This window comes from Rhinolophus hipposideros (genome assembly GCF_964194185.1).
Source record: "Rhinolophus hipposideros genome assembly, chromosome: X".
NCBI classification, from domain to species: domain Eukaryota; kingdom Metazoa; phylum Chordata; class Mammalia; order Chiroptera; family Rhinolophidae; genus Rhinolophus; species Rhinolophus hipposideros.
Genome location: NC_138046.1, coordinates 54,299,017 through 54,321,312, shown reverse-complemented (window position 1 = coordinate 54,321,312; position 22,296 = coordinate 54,299,017).

Genomic DNA, 22,296 nt, shown 5'->3' with positions numbered 1-22,296 from the left:
GGCTAAGAGACCAGTGGAAGCACTATATTTCCAGCTGGTTAGCTGGGCACTGAAGGCTGGGCTGGAGGGGGGAGGCCCTGGGCCTTGCTGCCTTCTTCTGCTAGCCCTGGCCTACCCCATCTCTGGCTCCCTGGGGCAGGGCACAGAAGAGGAGCAGAATTTGCCACCCCCAAAAGTTCCTTTTAGGCATAAAGATTATTTCAGGCTGATTATTTTTGAAACCAGCAGACACAGGAAAAGCTCTGAAAACTGAGTAGAAGTTACTCTTTTGTGAGAGGCATTTTCGTGTATATGGGAAATCTCCATTTGTGAGGGTATTTCCCTCTCTGTACCAGGAAGAGGATGACGAAATCTCTAGTAACCCTTACCAATGGAGAAGGCAGGGACTTAAATCTGTTCACTGTGCTTTGCCTGGTCATCTCTCTTACCTGCCCCTCCCCCCCCACACACATTTTCTTTTGTCTCTAACTGGAGATGCTATTTAAGATGGTGGCTTGGGCCATTTCAAGGGGTAACTGAGTTTTCCTGTGTCTCTCCCACGTATACAGGAGGTATACAGGTTATTAAACTTCTTTGTGTTTTCTCCTGTTAATCTGTCTTTTAATACAGGGGCTCTCAGCCAAGAACCTACAAGAGTAGAGGGAAATTTACTTTTCCTCCCCCACAGCCCTTACACTGTCATATGCAGTTGTGGGCAGGTGGCCTCAAAGCCCGGTGCCTTGGCCTCCAAAGCACCGTTCCCAAGGCAGGTTCAAAAATGAGGAGGGCCACATGTGCGTTTGCATGATATCACATGCGATGTGCATCGATCTGCATGTATTCCGAGGGCTGGCTCAGGCACTGTGCAAACCACGTCTTCTCATGGCTGGAATGTCATGCTCTCTCTGGAATGAAAAGCCAAGTCCCAGTAACCTGAACACTGGGACAAATGACAGATCTGAAAGGTCACCACTGTTCAACAGCTCAAATGCTGAAGAATGAGGATCTCTGATGAGACAAATAGCTAGCGTTTTGGAGTGTTTCCTAAGGGTGCGTGCTGACTGCTGTATGTGCGTTGCTGCAGTCTTTTGAGCTGGGTACTGTTGTCCCTAGTTTACAGAGGAGGAGACCGAGGCTTTGTGGGGCTAAACGTTTTTCATGGTCACTTACTCAGAGAGGCAGAGCTGGGATGTGAACCCGGACAGCCTGGCCTCAGAACCCAGGCCCTGAATTGCTGCCTCCCTTGTGATATGGGCGAGCCCCCTCACTATAGAGATTTTAAGTTCCCTTTTTATTTGGATCTCTGGTCTTTTTGATAGCTTTCTTTTCTTTCTTTGCCTTTTAATGATTCTGCTTCTTATACATTTACTATGCATGCCAATTTCAATGCTTCTATTTCCTTCATCCCGGTGCTGGCCCTGTGACTTTGATGTAGGATATTTCTTATGTGTACTCCGGGATTGTGGTCTCATAGAACCGAAGAACGGAGGCACGGACCAGAGAGGTAAAGTTTTGTAGAAGAGGATAGTTTATTAAAGCAAAGAGTTACAGCTTTCAAGCGACAGTGGGTACCGGAAACTGGGATGCCCACCAGCTAACGCATAAGGCTTTTGCTTTTATACTTTTTCTTGCATATCTGAGAAGAGCTTGCGCCTAATGGTACTGTTTATCAGATTTGCTCTGTTGCCCAGCCTGGAGGAGGCTTTCGAAATGACGTACTTGCCCCAGAGTTTCTGTTCTGGTAGCCCCAGAGCGTAATTTATGTTTTTGCTCTGGTCGGAGTGAGTTATTATAGGTGGTATAAGTATGTTAGATGGTATAAGTATGTTAGCCCCCTGAGATAGGGCTAAGTATTTCAAGATATGACTGTTTCTGTTCATTCTACCAAGGAATTCCTGACTGCTTGATGTCATGCTAACTAACCTGTCTCAATCCCCTCTCTGAAGACGAAACCCTAACTGCTGTTAGGGAGTAAGGGCGATGACTGCTCTGGCTACTTCAGGCTGAGGAGGGGTGTAGAGAGACCGGCAGCTAGGGCTTGTCCAGGGGTCCAAGGGTCCCAGGTAGATGAGCGAGTCCCTGTGAGGTTGTAGTCGTGCGGGCCGTTGTAGCAAACTAGTGGGTAGTCTGCAAGTGGAGATGCATTGCAGGCAACAGCATGAATGAAATAAAAATGAGAAAAGTTTCTTTAAGTCCCACTAAATTGGGAAGCCAGGAAGCAAGGAAGGAAAAATCTAGGCTGAAGAATCCTGTGGGTTTTTTTGTTTGTTTGTTTAATATTGGAAACTATATCATGAATTTGTTGAACTTTATTTTTAATTAACTGTGAATTATCAGAGAGGTTGAAACAACATAATCCTTTAAATTTTTCACATCCTTGATTGTGTCTGAGGAATAGATAATCTATGGTAGCTCTGTTCTCTAGAACTGCTTCTCTGACCTGCCCTAACTCTTGTCCCATGGCATGGATAGCCTGGGAGGTAGCGTTTAGGGGCTTTGCCACTGAGTAAGCTATTCGACTAATCTCTACATTTAAGGCAATGGTCACAGCAGGTACAACAAAAAGGGATAAGGATACATACTCAGCCCGGCTGATTAATGTACATCTCTGTTCCAACTGGAGTCCAAAGTAAGTCCTCTGCGATGTCTACCCCGATGAGGCTTCTGGGGTAAAAAGACAGTTAATCTTCTGAGAGGGCAGGGTCCTCCGGTGCTGTAAGCTGGGACATAAGAGTAGGCAATCTTCCCACAAATGAGAAACCATCCAGCTGGCAATTTGACATGTGCATTAGCATAACTCATAGAAGTGGTAGAACTATAGTTTAAGCTGTTACTGCCAAAAGATTAAAACACTGGTTGGAGCAGCCAGTGAAATTAACACATCTATCAGCAGAGTTAGGGCTCTTACCTGGAGAGAAAACATGCTTATGTCCTTTTGAGTGCTGATGGGACCCCAATTGTAGATGTCAGAATAAGATAAGGGCTTATAAATAAACTGAAAGATAGTATAATTTTTTATATGACTCAAGGGTGTGCAAACCCCTACTAGGCAGGAGGTGAAGGTTTGTTTTACATAGATTCCTCCAGAGAGACAAAAATCTGATACATTCATTATATGTTTGGTTAAATAAACCCACACATTTTCATTTTTTTGGAAGGTTATAGGACTATCTGAAACTCCCCTTAGGAATACCACTAAAAAGAGCAAGAATTGATATTGATACATTTTTTAATCTTTTAGAGTTTTACTGGAATAACTGAGTGACTCTGTTGAACAGCTCTTAAGCCTATAGGTGGTATAAGTATGTTAGATGTCAGAGAATCTCCATAGGCTGATTATAATGGAGTTTAGGAATATATTGCAGACTACTCCTAATCCTAGACCCACCCAAGATAGGTAATGTCATGCAGGGGGATCCCAATCTAGGACAGCACACGTAAGTGAAGTGATAAAGAAGAGAATAAAGGCTATAGCTAGAAAAATGAATCCCCCAGTACACTTTTTTTGAAGTTAAATTTTATCATCTGAGTACCTATCTGTACGACACAGAAGGAGTTTTAGGTCCCCTAGGGGTTGGCTGGAATATTTAGGACTTTTGTCTTCTTTCTTTTTTGGGAATATGTTTGTCTAGGGCTTGACTCGAGAGTGGTGAATCCAAGAGTCAAATTCTGGGACTTTTGTTGTCGTGGGGGTAGAGAATCACGGTGTGGATCCCTTTCACACTGGATCTAGCGTTGGAGACAGAGAAGGGAGAGGTTTAATAAGAACTTCATCCCCTGGGTTAAATAGGGGTTTTTGATCTGCTCCAGGTTGAGCAGATCAACCCGTGGGTTGGATAGTGTAGCCCCTTGTTTTGGCACAATCTTGTTCTTTTTTAGTATATTGGGGTTTAATTTGAGTTATGCATTCATCCCAAACCAGAGGAGTTAGTATAGGGTCGAGACCCATTTTGGCAACGTTTTTAGCTGCTCGGTCTGCCAATCGGATGTTGCCTTCAGAAACTTCATTACTTTCTTTTTGGTGTCCCTTGCAATATATGACTGCTGTTTCTTGAGGAGAATGTACTACCGGTAGCAGTCGGTTGATCTCCTGGTGATATTTGATGGGTGACCCGGTGGCTGTTAGGAAGCATATTTCTTTCAAATGCTTCCTTGCGCACGTAATACTAAAAAGGCATATTTTGAATCAGTATATATTTTGGCTCTTTTTCCTTTACTTAGTTCTAGCACTTGGGTGAGAGCTATTAGCTCAGCCTGTTGTGTGCTGGCCCCAGAGGCAAGGCTTGCATTTTCTAAGATGTTATGTGGAAGAACGACAGCATATCCAGCCTTTCATTTGCCATTTTCCATAAAAGAGCTCCCATCAGTGAAGAGGGTCCAATCTGGATTATCTAGGGGTGTTTCTTGTAAATCTGCTCTAGCAGCATAAATTTGCATTAAAACTTTTGGCAGTTATGAGTTACTTCCTCCTCTGTCTCAGGGAGCAATGTGCCCGGGTTAGGGGTGCAGCAGGTCCCTATTTGGATTACAGGGCCTTCTAATAAAAGAGCCTGATACTGTAAGAGGCGACTATCTACAAGCCAGTGACTATTATTAGCATTTAAAAGCCCTTGGATGTGGTGTGGGGTGAAAACAGTTAAGTCTTGTCCCATTGTGAGCTTGGTGGCTTTGGGAACTGGGTGAGCAGCCACTGCTATGGCCCGGAGGGAGGCAACCTGGCCAGCCACGTGCTGCGAGGTCTAGTCCCTTACTTAGATAGCCCACTGGTTGTTGTGAGGGTCCCCTGGATTTCGTTAGGACTTTTAAAGCCATTCCTTTTCTCCCTCTTACATATAGATAAAAGGATTTTCCTATGGGAAGGTTCAAGGCTGGGGCACTTAATAGTGCCTGTTTTAAAAAAAGGCTGAAGCCTGTTCTGTTCTGCCTCTGGGCTCCAAAGTAACAGGTGGGTGTTTGCAATCTGAGTATCTTTGATCAGTTGGTATGGAGGGTGGGTTATTTCTCCATATCCCGGGATCCAAAGGCGGCAGTAGCCAGTAATCCCTAGGAAGCCCCTTAGTTGTTTAAGGGTCTTAGGTAGGGGATACGTGGAGATGAGACGGATCCTGTCTTCTCCCAGGGCCCAAGTCCCTTTGGAGATAACTAGCCCAAAGTATTTGACAGAAGTTTGACACTTTTGAGCCTTGGCCTTGGAAATCTTGTAGCCCTTGGAGGCTAAAAAATTTAGAAGAGTGGTGGTGCCTCGGCTGATGAGGTCTTTAGATGGAGCACATAGTAGGAGGTCATCAACATTTTGTAAAAGCATACAACTGTTCTAAGAAAATTTTGATAGGTCCTTAGAGAGAGCCTGTCCAAATAGATGGGGGCTATCCTTAAATCCTTGGGGGAGAACTGTCCATGTGAGCTGCGAAGCCTGGCTTTCAGGGTCCTCAAAGGCAGAGATATATTGTGAGTTGGGATGTACAGGCATGCAGAAAAAGGTATCCTTTAGATCTATAACTGTGAGCCATCTGGCAGTTTCAGATATTTGGGCTAAGAGTATGTACGGATTTGGAACTATCGGGTGTATAGGAATAACTGTCTTGTTGATGGCCCGGAGGTCTTGAACTAGCCTCCACTCCCTATTTGGTTTGGGAATTCCTAAGATGGGGGTATTGTAAGGACTACTGCGTTCTCTAAGAAGGATTTGTCATTTGAGATTGATAATGATTGGTATTAATCCTTTCCATGTTTTGGGTTTTAGAGGGTATTGTTTCTGGCAAGGAAATAGAGTGGGGTCCTTAAGATGAATGTGGACTGGGGTGGCCATTAAGGCATGACCAATTACCCCCGTGTCACCCGAACATCACACGGGTTGATGCCGGCCCCTATCACTGGGAGGCAGCTAGGAATATTTCCAGGGGTTAGGAGAATAATAGTTCCCATCTCATTCATAAGGTTCTTTCCTAATAGTGGGGTGGGGCTTTCTGGCATGATTAAGAAAGAATGGGAAAACATTAGGTTGCCCCATAGGCAGCCTAAGGGCTGGGAAAAATATTTAGTAATTGGCTTGCCCATTACTCCATGGACAGTAACATGTCGATTAGAGCGGTTCCCTGGGTTGGAAAGGAGGATGGAGAAGGTGGCTCCTGTGTCTAGAAGGAAATCAATAGATTTTCCTTCTACTTCTAGGGTTACCCAGGGCTCGGGAGTCCCTATGATTAGACGGGACGAAGGAGTCTCTGTTAGAAGCCCCAGGCTTCCTCAGTCCTATGTGGGAGTCTGGCTGGGCGAGGCTGGTCTTGGGGATGGAGGCCTCCAGGGACAGTCTGACTTCCACTGATCCCCTTCACAGCTGGCACAGGGCCATGGAGGTCTCTGCGTTGGCTCTGGTCGCCGTGGACATTCCCTTCGCCAGTGTCCGGACTACCCGCACGGTGGTAGCTGGATTTCTCCTGGGTACCCTGTTGGGGTGTAGTCTGCAGCGCAACCACCAATACTTCTGCATTTTTCTTATTTTCCTCTCCTTATCCTGGGCTCCCTGCTGGTCCCGATTGTAAAAGACAGTGTTGGCTACCTTGAGTAATTGGTCCAAGGTTTATTAGGGGCCAATAGCCAACTTTTGTAATTTTCAGCAGATATCTGAGGCAGCCTGAGTTATAAATTTGTCTTTTAAAATAACTTCCCCTGTGAGGGAGTCTGGCCTGATCAGAGTGTATCTAAGTAAGGCCTCCCCAGGTCTTTTTAAAAAGGCTGAGGGATTTTCTTCTGAATGTTGGCTAATCGTAGATGGTTTTGAATAAGTGATGGGTTTGGTCTTAGCTCTCCGTAGTCCCTCTAAGATGCGTGCCAGAAGGTGTTTTCTCTGCCAATTGCTCATGGCTGTATCAGGATCACATTGTGGGTCGTCAGTGGGACTGCTTGTTTTCCCGTAGGGCAGTGCTCCCGAGTGGAGTCCTGCCTTGCCTATCATGCTATACTAGGAACTGATCGTCTCCAGACTTTTCGGCAGCTTATAGCTGTTTGTTTTTCAGAACTAGTGAGAGTCTGATTTAAGATTATTAATATGGCATCTTTCCAAGAGAGGTCAAAGACCTGGGTTAAGTTTTTGAAAGTTTCTATATATTTGTTGGAGTTGTCTGAAAACTTTCCTAGATCTCCCTTTATTTGTCTGAGATCTTGTAGGGAGAAAGGGACCCGAACCCTAATGGGCCCAAATTCCCCCGGCATTTCTTGTAAGGGAAAGAGATTTGTTCCAAGCTGGGAGCACTTTTGTACGGGAGGTCCCGGATATGGAGGGCAACTAGAGGGAGCCGGGACAGGAGCCGGCTCAGGAGGAAAATTAGGGTGTAGGATTTTGGAACGGTTTTCTGACTGGGGACCTCTTGTGGGGGCCCCCTCTGGAGAGGAGGATCCCATTGGAGGTGCCTTTGAATGGGTCTCCTTTAGAGGAGGAAGACAAGTGACCACAGCTAAAAGAGCTGAATCAGCTTTACATTTCTTGTAGAGGTCTGGGTTGCCCCTTAGAAGGAAAAAAGCCTGAACGTATGGAACTTCTGACCATTTGCCTATCTCGTCTACAAAACAGATCTAGCTGCATAATAGTATTGTAGTTAAAACTTCCTTCTGAAGGCCAAGTCTCCCCATCTTCTAATTTGTATTGAGGCCAAACCTCAGAACAAAAGAAGACCAGGCGCTGCTTCTTCAGAGTCTGAGGGTCAAATTTGTCCCACTGTTTTAAGGCACAGTTCAGGCGGGTGAAGGCGTGTGAGAGCTAATTGCCCATCTGGAAGGGAGGGAGAAAAGAAAGGCATCCCTTTGCAATTCATCTCCCAACAAACTATCTAGGGCATCCCCTAGAGCCTGAGCCAAGGAGACCGCATGACCAGTTCCGAGGCTGTGTGAGGAGACACGGGGTGCCAGGGTTAGTCGTGCTTATCTGGGCTGCCTGATCCATGTCCCTGGTGAGCGCTGCCCAAATCCATGTGTGTCCCATCTGAATGTATGGTGCCGGTCGCCCACAGACTGATAAAGGTAGTGGCCGACGATAGGGTGTTTTAATCTAGAGGGGTGTATGGCCTGACTCTGGGCATATCGAAAATTGATGGCATGATTAATGTAATGGCGACTTTCCAAAAAGAGGTGGTTAAGGAGGAAGTATATGCTTAAGGTCTGTAAGGAAGGCACATGGCATAGGTGAAAGGGTGAGGAAGGAGGCCATAATGTCCAATTTGTGAGGGGGGACAGAAAGAGATATCGGAAGCCCCAAAAGGCTTCGGACAAGGCTGCCTCCTTAAGGTAAAGTGAGTACAGAATATGTCAGTTTTCCTAAAGGATTTTGCCTGATGGTCAGCAAAAACAAAGGTGTAAAAGGAAAGTGGCGAAATATTGGGGTCCCCAGGGGTGGAGTCCTAGATGAATGTGGGCCGCTAAACAGTCATTGGAAAATTGACAACGGATGGAAGGGCACAGACACAACAGAGATGTTTGGTGGGAATTCCAGGACACCTCCATTTGTGCTTTAAAACTAAGAGGAGATCCCAATAGGATATTAAGAGAGGGTAAGCTAGATGCCAGTAAATTTTATCCTGAGTGACAAGGAATGCCCTATGGAGACATGTCCATGTTCTTACCTTAACATGTCTTAAGGCTGGCGGAGAATGTTGAGGGAAGGGACCCTGGACCAACATCTCAAGAGCTGAGGAGAAATAGTGACAGGATGAAAAGAGTAGCATGAATGGCGGATCCATTCAACCGGCACCCAGGCTGGGAAGGGACCAGTGAGACCTTTGGGACCCACCGCAGAGTGGCCTCGGACAGAGCTCCTCAGTTGTCTGCAAAGGCCCACAACCTCAGTCACGCGCCGGTATTCAGCCTCCTCGTGGAAAGGAAAAGGCAGCAGAGAAATAGGAGATTGTAGCAGAGAGGGGGAGGGAGGGCCTCTGAATGGCAGCCTACTGGGCAGTTGGGTCAGGGGAAGACAAAGGGAGCCTTCGGGGGCTCACCGCAGTGCAGCTGTGCCCAGAGTCCCTCAATTGCTGCTGAAGGTTGTTCACCCTAACCTTGTGCCATCTTTGGGCCCCCCTCCTCATAAGAGAGAAGGCAGTTGGATGAAGGCCAACATTCCCCCGACTTAGTGCCGGAGGGGATTGACCAGAGCCTTCCTGCAAAGCCTCTCCTCTTGGTCTTGTAGATGGGCAGTGGCGCTATTCACTTTTAAGTGGCTAACGGAGGCCCAATTTTGGTATCAAAGAAGATGGATTTAGAGGTTCTTACCTCTCGGGGTATCCTGGATGAGTCGCCAAGAAATGATGTAGGATATTTCTTTATGTGTGCTCCGGGATCGTGGTCTCGCAGAACCGAAGAATGGAGGCACAGAACAGAGAGGTAAGGTTTTGTAGAAGAGGATAGTTTATTAAAGCAAAGAGTTACAGCTCTCATGCAAGAGAGGGTACCTGAAACTGGGATGCCCACTAGCTAACGCAAAAGACTTTTGTTTTTATACGTTTTAAATACTTTTTCTTGTATATCTGAGAAGAAGAGCTGGTGCCTGATACCGGTACTGCTGCTGGTACTGTTTATCAGATTCGTTCTGTGGCCCAGCTGGGAGGAGGCTTTTGAAATAACCTACTTGCCCCAGAGTGTAATTGATTTTTCTGTTCTGGTAGCCCCAGAGCATAATTTATGTTTTCGCTTTGGTGAGAGTGAGTTACCTCAGAGCTGAGGCTTTCAAGGTATGACTGTTTCTGTTCATACTACCAGGGAATTCCTGACTTCCTGATGTCATGCTAACCAGCCTGTCTCAACTTGGGAGAGGTTTTGCATTTGTATGGGATCCACTTCTGGCTCCAACTTAAATCTACATAACATGTGCAACAGGGGGGAAATGATATGGACCAAACAAGTAGCCCTTCCCTGCCCCACTAAAAAAAAAACTTTAAGTTTTCTTTCCTACAGGGATTTTAAGTTCCCTTTTTCTTTTCTTTTTTTTTTTAATTTTTTTTTTATTGGAAAATGTTGGGGAACAGTGTGTTTTTCCAGGACCCATCAGCTCCATGTCAAGTCATTGTTTTCAATCTAGTTGTGGAGGGCACAACTCTCTGGCCCGTGTGGGAATCGAACCGGCGACCTTGGTGTTATGAGCACGACACCCTAACCACTGAACTAACCGGCCGCGCAAGTTCCCTTTTTCTTTCTTTTTTTTTTTTTTTTTTATTAGTTTCAGGTGTACAAGACAAGGTAATACTTAGACGTTCATCATTTATATCCCTCACACTGTGAACCCCCCTCCCCCCATCCACTATCCCTCCGACCTCACACTGAACCATCACATTATGCCTTTTTCTTGTTTCCTTTTCCCCACTTTCTTATCTCCTACCCCCTGCTTTAAATAATTACCCTAAAATTTGTGATTTATACTTATTGGTTGTAATCACTGAAGCCTAATGTTCTTTCCAACCCATTCTGGGCCCAGTTCTTGCTTGGACAGTTGATGCCACCTGAGTGACCAGTTGAATGGCTACAGGCTTCATCTAAGAGCTGATGGATTTTCCATTATGGAGCCACCCTGCACCAAGAGCTTTGAGCTCTGCTCTTTAAGAAATTTATTAATTAAACTCTATTTTTCCTCATTTAGGGGCCTTGGGGATACAGATGATACCCCAGCAACATTACCAGTCCCAACCAATGAAGTCAACACGGTCTTCTAGGTGGATCTCGAGACCATTTCATCTCATGGAAGATCAGATAGACGAGAGTTCTGTGAATTCCCCAATAGGTAGGGACAGTTCTACACCCCTACCCAGCAGGAAGCAGATACAGAGAAAAAGAGCTCCTGTCCTTCAACTTCCCATAGAGATTTTATGGAGATCACGTCTCTCAAGGGGAAAACAAGGCAGGCAGTTAGAGGCAGACATTGGGTGTCTGCATTTCTGCATGTCCAACACAACCCACAGAATGCAACCGCCCAGAAGACCTCCCCTCTCCGTCCAAAACTTCCCCTTTTCATTGTAATTGTCTACCCCTATGAGGAACAAATGGGTACAAAATACCCAACTAGATTAAACTAGTCACTCGCACCTGTGCAGTAAAGGCCATAACAACCTTCATTACATCTGGGCCTCATTATACCATCATTATAATGTCATACATATGCCTGGAAGTTCATTAATATCACTATAACAGACTGAATTCTGGGAAAGAACATGTGCAGTCTAAAAAGATGAGGTAATGGCCTCTTGTCAATCACAGGTGTCAATCAAGTGATCCCAGTCCTGGAAAGGAATAGCCCACTCCAGAGAAAAAAGGGGATAAAAACTCCAAGTCCTCGCCATTCAACTCCTTTTGAATCTCTTGAGCCTTGCCTTTGCTCGGGTCCCGCTCCAAATCCTTTGGAGTGTATTTTTTCTTCTAGTAAACTTTTCTTTTTCTACTTTACCTCAGTATCTCATTCAATTCTTTGCTTGAGACGCCAAGAACCTGGACAGTGTGCCGAAGAGGGCCCTTCCTCCGACAGCTGAAGCAGCTCAGATTCCCAGTTTTGCTCGAAGGCCTGGGTTTGATCCCTGGTCTGGGAATCTAGCCCGGACTCTGCCTGGGTTTGACCTTCGGTGTGAGAGGCAAGCCTGGACATTGTTCCAAGAAGGACCCACTCTCAGGTAAAACTTGTGTAAGTGAAGACACTGACACAGAGAAGCCAAGCCTTGTGCCCAGGGTCACACAGCCGGTTAACGCCAGAGCTGCAACAAGAAATTAGGTCTCCTCTCCCTCACTCTGCTCTCTTTTCCCCCATGGCCCCATCCTTCTAGGTACAACAGGGATAACTTGTCCTACTTTAACTAGCCAGGCAGAGTCCCAGTGGCCTAGACAGAGACTGAGATCTCTTGAATCCCATGACTGGATTTTCTTTGCTCAGCACTGGAAGTCTAGGGCTGGGAAGCATGGCGGAATCAGGCCTTCGCTGTTTGTCCAAAGCTTTTGAGAAAGATGACACAGCTGACCAGCACTGTGGTCACCCTGCGGTGAAGAGCCTCCACATGTCCCATCACCCACCTGCCACCTGGGTCTCAGGGACTCACTCTCACAGGCCCTTCGGTGAAACCTCCCACACCTGCCCCGCACCTCTTTCTCCCCTTGGCTTTCTCTCTGGCTAGCTGTGGGTGTTGGGGCCGGGTAGGTCACTCCCACCCAGGGCTTTAAATGAGAAGTCTTGTCATGCCCAAGCAGCGAAGATGAATAATTCAGTGCAGGAGGCCTAGGAAATGTTATTCTTTCAGAGAAGAGTCCCTTGATAGTGGGAGAGGCAGAGAAGGGCTGAATCTTATTATGGGCGAATGGGGGGTGGGCTGCCAGTGATAGAGGAGAGGAGGAGGAGGAAGGCTGCACAGGAGTCACTGACAGAATTCTGAGGGATCTTTGTCGAAGCCACTTTTTTTTTTTTTGTTGAAGCCACTTTGCCATTTAGGAGTTAAGCCTACTTAGGCTGGTGCCAATCCCCAGTACTCTGTTGACTTTTGGCCCACAAAGCAATGATGTCTTTATGACTGATGCCTACTTCCAGAGAGCAGTGGTGTCATCTCTAGGGGAGGTAGCCTGTTTTCTTTATTCACTGGACTTCAAAAATGATGCAGAGTGCTCAGAGCAGAAAGAAGACAGATGTAGGGAAGGAGTGACATGAGTTCCTGGTCCTCATTTTGGTGCCAGGGGAAAAGAAACAAACTCACAGAAGCCCTTGCCAGCTTGCACTGGATCTGAGCACATATTCCTCCCTAGTTTGGGGGTGTGTGTGTCCAGGAGGGGGTAGTCTAATTCTTAGGCAGCGCCTTTGAGGATTTCTCATCAACAGGTTTTCCTGAAAAGTGATGTGTTTTTGCTTCTGACAGCACATGATAGAGCCAAGCTTCCTCTCAGTTGACAATTTGGGGCACAGCACCAGGGCCCTATGTTGTCCTTGTCTGAATGGAAGGTGATAGTCATTAGTGGGAATTGGCACATGACACAAAGCAAGGTTTTCCATGCCAAGGAGACCCAGTAGCTTATGCTCTGGGGTTCCAGAGTCAGAAAAGAGTGCATTTTAGCAGCAGCTCTACTACTTCCTGACTGTGTGAACTTAGGCAATTTGCACATTTCCTTGCGCCTCAGTTTCCTTTTCTCTAAAGTGTGTAACGGTAACAGAACTCCTTATGATTCCTGTGAGGACTACAGGAGAGATAAAAGTGATCTGTGAGCTGTAAACGTTTGTCCTTGCGTCAGGGTCACTGAGAAGTAGAATGGTACACTTAGCAACCCACACTCTCTCACTTGGGCCCCTGCAGACAAACTGATTTGCTGGTGTTGGGTACAAAGTATGTGGCCAAGGAACTGTCTCTGTGAAAAGCTAACTGGCATTTTGGGCAGATGTATAGTGACCTTAATCTCCATTGAACTTCTCTAACACCAGAGGTATAGGGACACAGGTTTTGAAGTCCAAGGGACCTGGGTTTGGTCCCAGGTTCCATTTATTGACACGTGAGTTTGGAAAAGTTAATTAATGTCTTTGAGCCTCAGTATTCTCACCTATGGAATGAAATTAAATAATGGTTTCTACCCCTCAGTATTGTCATAAGGTTTAAATTAGAGGGTGTGTATGAAGTACTTAACATAGGCCCTGGCACATAGTAGTTGTTCAGTAAAGGGAGGTTTTAGATGCTGCTGTTATTTTAAGTGATCAACAGACTCAAGCCTACACATAGTAGGCTTCATTCAAAAAATCTTCACTGAAAACCTATTGTATGCCCAGCAGGCATGGAGACACGGTGGTGAGCAAAATCAGACATGGCGCCTGCCTTCGTGGACTTTAGCCTAGGAACTTTCACTAAACGTTGAGTGAGTGAGTAAAGGCAAGATCCCATCTTGGCTCAGAAATCAACAACTCTTAAGTTATGAAGGTCTTGGAGGTTGAGGCTGAAGGGGAGATGATTGTTTTTCCAGACTCTCGGACTCAGTTGCTCACTAAGGGAATGGGAAGAGTGTGCAGATGGTACCAGACATGGGGGGACAAACAGACGAAGGAAGGTAGTGGTTTTTGTTTGTTTGTTTTTAAGGAGGAAGGAGTATCCAGTTCCTTTTGCAATAGAAGAAACCAAACCCACTGAGAACAAAGTGAGCAAGTAACCCTTCACTAGCCGTAGACATGAGCAAAACTCACAAGGGCCTTCCCTGAGTCCATTTTCCCCAATTTATTGCCTCCCCTTTCCTTACGACAGCCTGCGTTTAGGAAAGGACCTAAGAATTCATTCACACTGCTGTGGTGCACGGCCAGTGCGAGTTGCCTGGGAACCAGCCTTAGGTCTGATTTCTGAGTCAAGACCTGGCTCATTATGTGGGTCAGTGAATGTGTTCCAGCATCATACCCATCTCCAGCCTCTGTTTCTTAGGAAAGACAATGGCCAAAGCAGTTGCCAGTGGGAGTTATAGAGCCTCTGATAAGACCTGAAGCACTAGCCATCTTGTCAATTGGCTCTCCATCCATGGGGATCAGTGCCTTTTACTACACAGACTGAACCAAATGAGGGCTGTGGCAATGGTGCCGTTAGAAGGCCTGGTGAGGCAGAAGTGGAGGTCAGAGGAGCTGAGTTGCTAGCAACCTTTCCTGAGGAGTGTGCCTCCCGTTTCTTTGGAGAGTTACACTCTCACCAATGCCCAGCTGCCTTCTGGATGAGGTGACTATGGGCACCCTGCTGACTTTTACTTTCTGTCTCCTCTTTCTGCCTTTGGCCAAAGAAAGAGCAAATCACTTAGGGCTGCAAAGAGCTGACTTGTTCCCCGACACATTGAAGGATTTCTCAGACTGCAGAGGCTTGCCTGAGGGGAATGGGGAAGAGTGGGAGGGCTGGCCTTCTCCAGAACCTTTGAGGGTTAATACAAGTTAGCACTGGACGTCTTCCCTACTTCCCAAGAGAGCTCCTGAGAGATGCTGCCTCATAGAAACCTGCCATTCCTCACCTCAGCGTTCCCTTTTCTCTCTGACACTTCTCCCTCCTTCAACGTTTACATGTCCCCAGGACCAGTTTAATTTGCCCAGTATTGCAATCATCCCAGGCAAAACAGCCAGCCTTGCTCTTCACTAACAATTGGATTGAGGACTGAAGAGGCCTGGAGGCTTACTGGTTGCCATGGTGAGGAGTAGGCCCTGAGAGGATTAAGGAACTGGGAGCTTGAGTTTTTTTGTTTGTTGGTTTTGATGAGTTCTGTTTGTTTTTCTTCCTTCTCTCTTCCCTTCCCACCCACCCCTCCACCGTCTCAAACCACTAAATCAGGAGATTACTAGGAGCAAAATCAGTTCCCATTGTGGGCTACACTAAAAACAGCCTGCCTGCTGAGGATAATTGGTGTGTACTTTGCAGTGCAGACTCCTGGGAAGGCCAAGTTTGGAAAGTAAGATGTTACACCTTTGTGGTGTGATGCAGCATCTTGAGGCAGAGGGAGACTGGTGGAAGAGGAGGGTTCACTGAAGCTCTCTGAAGCCTCCATAGTTTTCCCTTTCTGGTCATAGAATGGGAAATGCATAGGCAAACTAAAAACCAGGAGTTTGAGCTGAAGAAGGCCTCTAGAAAAATAGAGTCAACTCAGTCCTGGCAGCCAGGGAACTCCTGTGCTGTGTTTCCCACACCCCAAGATCCTTCTTGACTGGGGTCCACACACCCAGTCACAAGATCTCCCTCCATCAGCTGCCTGCCTTCCCACTGGTGACCGAGGTAGAGCATATTTGTAGAGAAAAGGTGAGTTCCACAAGGGCAGTGAGGGTATTACGTTATTATTATTATTTAATAAGTAGAACCCTTCAATTAAACCCATTGCTCTGAAAAGGGAGACAGCTGATTCAGGGAGATTTTATGGATTCCTGTAAAGAATTACCTTGCTTCTTTTTTCTATTATTTATTTATTTATTTATTTATTTATTTATTTATTTATTATTAGTTTCAGGTGCACAAGACAAAGTAACACTTAGACATTTATCATTTATATCCCTCACACTGTGGACTCCCCTCCCCCCATCCATTATCTCTCTGACATCGCACCGAGACATCACATTTTCACTGTCTCCACTCCCAACGCTGTACTCCACCTCTTGTAAGTATATACATACATATGTATACATATGTACATATAAAATTATAGTTGGCATTCATTATTGTTAAGCTTCAGGTGTACATTGCAGTAATCAGGCATCTACATCTTCCCTGAGGTGGTCTCCCAAATGAGACACGTGTCCATCAGATACCCTACAAAATCTTTACAACATTATTGATCACGTTCCCCAAATTAATTTTCAAAACCCCATGGTCATCTTGTAGTTACCGACTGTTTTCTAATCCCCTCACCTTCCCCCTTATCCCCACCCCCCTGCCCATCTAACAACCCTCAGTTTTTCCTCTTTGTCTCCAAAACTGTTTCTGATTAGTTCATTCACTTATTCTCTTCTTTAGATTCCGCATATAAGTGAGATCATATGGTACTTGTCTTTCTCGGTCTGACTTATTTCACTTAACATAATGTTTTCTAGGTCCATCCATGTTGTTGCAAATAGTAGGATTTCTTTCTTCTTTATGGCTGTGTAATACTCCATTGTATAAATGTACCACAGTTTCTTAATCCAGTCATCTACCGATGGGCATTTCAGTTGTTTCCATGTATTGGCTATTGTGTATAGTGCTGCAACAAACATAGGAGTGCATAAAGATTTTTGAATTGGAGTTTTGGGTTTCTCCAGATAGATACCTAGGAGTGGAATTACTGGATCACAGGTTAGTTCCATTTTCACATTTTTGAGATACCTCCATACTGTTTTCCATAGTGGCTGCACCAATCTGCAATCCCACCAACAGTGCACAAGGGTTCCCTTTTCTCCACATCCATGCCAGCACTTATTGTTGATTTATTGACGATAGTGATTTTGACTGCGGTGAGGTGGTATCTCATTGGGGTTTTTATTTGCATTTCTCTGATGGTTAGTGAGGTTGAGCATTTCTTCATATGTCTGTTTGCCATCTGTATGTCCTCTTTAGAAAAATGTCTCAAGTCCTCTGCCCATTTTTTATTGGGTTGTTTGTTTTTTTGGAGTTGAGTTGAGTGAGTTTTTTAGATTTGTGATATTAACCCCTTATCAGATATATCATTGGCAAATATCTTTTCCCATTCAGTAGGATCCCTTTTTGTTTTATTGATGGTTTCCCTTGCTGTGAACAAACTTTTTAGTTTGATGTAATCCCACATGTTTATTTTTTCTCTTACTTCCCTTGCATGAGGGGATAGATCAGTAAAAATCCTTCTCCGGGTAATGTCTGTGAAGTTTCTTCCTATATTTTCTTTTAGGTATTTTATGGTTTCAGATCTTACATTTAAGTCTTTAAGCCATTTTGAATTTATTTTTGTATATGGTGTAAGGAGGTGGTCCAGCTTCATTTTTTTGCATGTGTCTGTCCAGGTTTCCCAGCACCATTTATTGAATAGACTGTCTTTACCCCATCGTACATTCTTACTTCCATTGTCTTAGATTAAATGGCCACATAGGCATGGATTTATTTCTGGGCTCTCTATTCTGTTCCATTGACCTATGTATCTCTTCTTATGCCAGTACCATGCTGTTTTGATTACTGTAGCCTTGTAGTATAATTTTAAGTCAGGTATTGTTATACCTCCCACTTTGTTCTTATTTCTCAAGATTGCTAAGGCTATCCGGGGTTTTTTATGGTCCCAAATAAATTTTAGGATTATATGTTCTATTTCTGTGAAAAATGTCGTTGGTAGTTTGATAGAAATTGCATTGAATATGTATATTGCCTTAGGCAGTATGGACATTTTAAGTATATTAATTCCTATCCCTGAACATTATATGTGTTTCCATCTATTTATATCTTCTTTCATTTCTTTCTTCAGTGTCATATAATTTTCTGAATACAGATCTTTTACTTCTTGGTTAAATTTATTCCCAGATATTTTATAGTCTTTGGAGCAATTGTAAATGGAATTGTTTTTTTATTTCTCCTTTTGATGTTTTATTATTGGTATATACAAATGCAACTGATTTCTGAATATTAATTTTGTATCCTGCTACTTTACTAAATTCATCTATCGGCTCTAATAGTTTCTTGGTGGAGTCTTTAGGGTTCTCTATATATAGTATCATATCATCTGCATATAATGATAATTTTACTTCCTCCTCACCAATTTGGATGCCTTTTATTTCTTTTTCTTGTCTGGTTGCTGTGGCTAGAACTTCCAGCACTATGTTGAATAGAAGTGGAGATAGTGGGCAACCTTGCCTTGTTCCTGATCTTAGGGGGAATTGTTTTAGCTTTTCCCCATTGAGTATGATGTTAGCTGTGGGTTTGTCATATATGACCTTTATTATGTTGAGATATGATCCCTCTATTCCCACTTTCTTAAGGGTTTTTATCATAAAAGGTTGCTGGATTTTATCAAATGCTTTTTCTGCATCTATTGATATGATCATGTGATTTTTATTTTTCATTTTGTTAATGTGGTTTATCACATGAATTGATTTGCGGATGTTGAACCACCCTCGCATACCAGGGATGAATTCCACTTGATCATGGTGTATGATCTTTTTAATGTATTGCTGAATTCTGTTCACTAATATTTTGTTGAGGATTTTTGCATCTATGTTCATTAGAGATATTGGCCTGTAGTTTTCTTTTTTTGTGATGTCTTTGTCTGATTTTGGTATCAGGGTGATAGTGGCTTTGTAAAAAGTGTTTGGGAGTCTTCCCTCCTTGTGGATTTTTTGGAAGAGCTTGAGGAGAATAGGTGATAATTCTTTTTTGAATGTTTTGTAAAATTCACCTGTAAAGTTATCTGGTCCACGGCTTTTGTTTGTTGGGAGATTGTTGATTACTGATTCAATTTCCCTGGTGGTAATCAGTCTATTCAGGTTTTCTGTTTCTTCTTGAGTTAGCCTTGGAAGGTTGTATGCCTCTAGAAAATTGTCCATTTCTTCCAGATTGTCAAATTTGTTGGCATATAGTTGCTCATAGTAATTTCTTAAAATTTTTTGTATTTCTGCGGTGTCTGTTGTCACTTCACCTCTTTCATTTCTGATTTTATTAATTTGGGTCATGTCTCTTTTTTTTTAATGAGTCTGGCTAAAGTTTTGTCAATTTTGTTCATCTTCTCTAAGAACCAATTCTTGGATTCATTGATCTTTTGTATTGTTTTTCTGGTTTCTATTTCATTTATTTCTGCTCTGATCTTTATTATCTCCTTCCTTTTGTTCCCTTTGGGCTTATTTTGCTGTTCTTTTTCCAGATCCCTTATGTATGAAAATCAACTGTTGGTTAGTGATGTTTCTTGTTTTTTAGGTAGGCCTGCAATGCTATGAATTTCCCTCTTAGGATTGCTTTCGCGGCATCCCATAGATTTTGTGTCGTCGTGTTTTCATTTTCGTTTGTCTCGAGATATCTTTTGATTTCTTCCTTGAGCTCCTGCTTGACCCATTCATTATTTAGTAATAAGTTATTCAGCCTCCATGAATTGGTGTGTCTTCTAGATTTTTTCCTGTAGTTCATTTCTAATTTCATAACATTGTGATCAGAGAAGACAATTGGTATGATTTCAATTTTTTAAAATTTATCCAGACTTGTTTTGTGGCCTAACATATGGTCTATCTTGGAAAATGTTCCATGTGCACTTGAGAAAAACATGTCTTTTGCAGCTTTGGGGGAAATGCTCTGAATATATCAATTAAATCCAAGAGGTCCAATGTATTATTTAAGGCTGTTGTTTCTATATTGATTTTCTGTCTGGAAGACCTGTCCCTTGTTGTCAGAGGTGTGTTGAAGTCCCCTACTATGATAGTGTTACTGTTGATCTCTGTCTTTATGTCAGTCAGTATCTGTTTTACATATTTCGTTGCTCCTATATTGGGTGCATAGATGTTTACTAGCGTTATGTCCTCTTGTCGGATCGATCCCTTTATTATTATATAGTGACCATTTTTATCTTTTAATATGTTCTTCATTTTAAAGTCTATTGGGTCGGATATAAGTATTGCAACTCCAGCCTTTTTTCTCATTTCCATTTGCATGAAATATCTTACTCCAACCCTTCACTTTCAGCCTGTGTGTGTCTTGTGGTGTGAGGTGAGTCTGTTGTATACAGCATATACAAAGGTCTTGCTTTCTTAGCCACTCAGCCACCCTATATCTCTTGATTGGAGCATTTAATCCGTTTACATTTAAAGTGATTATTGATAGGTACATAGTTATTGCCATTTTTAGGAACAATGTAACTACAAATTTAACTACAAATCTAAGTACAAATCTAACTACATTTAGTTAGATTGTTTTCATCTTCTATTTACAGAAGTCCTTTTAGTATTTCTTGTAATGCTGGCTTGGTGGTAATAAATTCCTTTAGCTTATTCTTTTCTGGGAAGCTCTTTATCTCTTCATCAACTTTAAATGATAGCCTTGCTGTATAAAGCAATCTAAGTTGTAGGCCTTTGTTTTCCATCACTTTGAGTATCTCCTGCCCCTCCCTCCTGGCCTTCAATGTTTCTGTAGAAAAGTCATTTGATAGTCTTATGGGAGTTCCCTTGTATGTAACACTCTGTCTTTCTCTTGCTGCTTTTAAGATTCTCTCGTTGTCTTTAAGCTTTGCCATTTTAACTATAATGTGTCTTGGTGTGGACCTGTTTGGGTTTATCCTGGTTGGAACTCTCTGCACTTCCTGGGCTTGTATGTTGGTTTCCTTCATCAGGTTAGGGAAGTTTTCAGACATTATTACTTCAAATATGTTCTCAATCCCTTGCTTCCTCTCTTCACCTTCTGGTATTCCTATGATGCGCATGTTGTTGCGCTTGATGTTATCCCAGAGGTCTCTTAATCCATCTTCATTGTTTTTTATTCTTTTTTCTTTCTATTGTTCTGTTTTGGTGATCTCTGCTAACTTGTCTTCTAAGTCGCTGATTCGATCCTCTGCTTCCTCTAACCTGCTGGTAGTTCCTTCAAGTGAGTTCTTAAAATTTCTGTAATTGTGTTCTTTAGTTCTAACTGGTTGTTTGTTATGATTTCTACATTCTTTTTTATGTCTTCTCTAAGCCCCTTAAACATTCTTATCACCAGTGTTCTGAACTCTGTCTCTGATAGGTTGGTTACCTCTGTTTCATTTGGTTCCAGTTGTGGAGGTTTCTTCTGTTCTTTTATTTGGGACATGTTTCTTTGTTTCCCTATTCTGTCTGACTCTCTGTGTTTGCTTCAATGTATTAGGTAGATCCCCTAGAGTTATTACTTCTTGCTGGGTTATCTTATGTAGTATGTGTCCTTTCTATTTGACTTGCACTACTTTGTTCTTCTCCTCTGCGTGTGCTCCAAAGGTGACTCTTGTGTTGTGCATATTGTCCTGTTAAAGAAGATCTTTAATTGCTTTTTGCTTGTGAGTAGTTGGGGTTAACTCCTAGGCTGACTAGTTGTGAGACTTGGCTCTGTCCACCGCATGGTGTTCTGCTGCGTGAGGATTGACCACTTAAATGTGGTTTGGCCTCTATGGGCTCTTGTGCCTGCAGAGAATTCCCTCTGGATGTGTGACTTATAGGGCAAGCACGGTAGTACTCTGGTTTGGTCTGGAGTTGGCCTCTGGATATGTTGACTCTTCTGCCTGTTAAGCTGGGCCCTTCAAGTAATCCTTCCACGAGTTTCTTGGCTGTTCTGTGTGATGAGCAAAGAGTTCTTTGATGGGTTATGTGTCCCGTTTGTAATAAGATCCGGAGGAGAACTCAGAAAGTGTGTCCCGCTGCCGCCATTCCTATGACGTCACTCCACCGTGCTTCTTTTTAAATTGGCATCATGAGGCTGAGGAGCTACACGAAGGGAGAAGGGCACAGGAGGAAAATCCTGAGTTCTCCAGATCATGGTAAATGGTGATGTCTCAGTGGCTTCTATCTCTTCTTTCATTCTGTGGTAACTGCATGAATCTGGCTTGATTGGATGAGCATCTCAGAGTGAAGGCATCAAGTGGTGTCCCTCTATCCCTAATCTAATTCTTTTTTCCATCCTACCCTGGGAATAGAGATCCTGCTCCCTTTTTAACCCAACAAATTGTATTCACAGCTTCTGAGGTCATTATTTATCCTCCCTTAGGTGTTGCTTTGTGTATATTCTCAAGTCCTTGTGTTCATGCTTTATTCTCCCAGCTAGATGGCATGTTTCCTGAAGGCAGGCTCTTCCTCTTCAGGGTTTTGGATCACAATAGGAGCTCAGTAAATGGATTTTGATTAACTGCTCAAGAACTGAGGGCCACAGGAAAGGTCCATGCGATGTAAAACCAGCATATTGTAGCAAC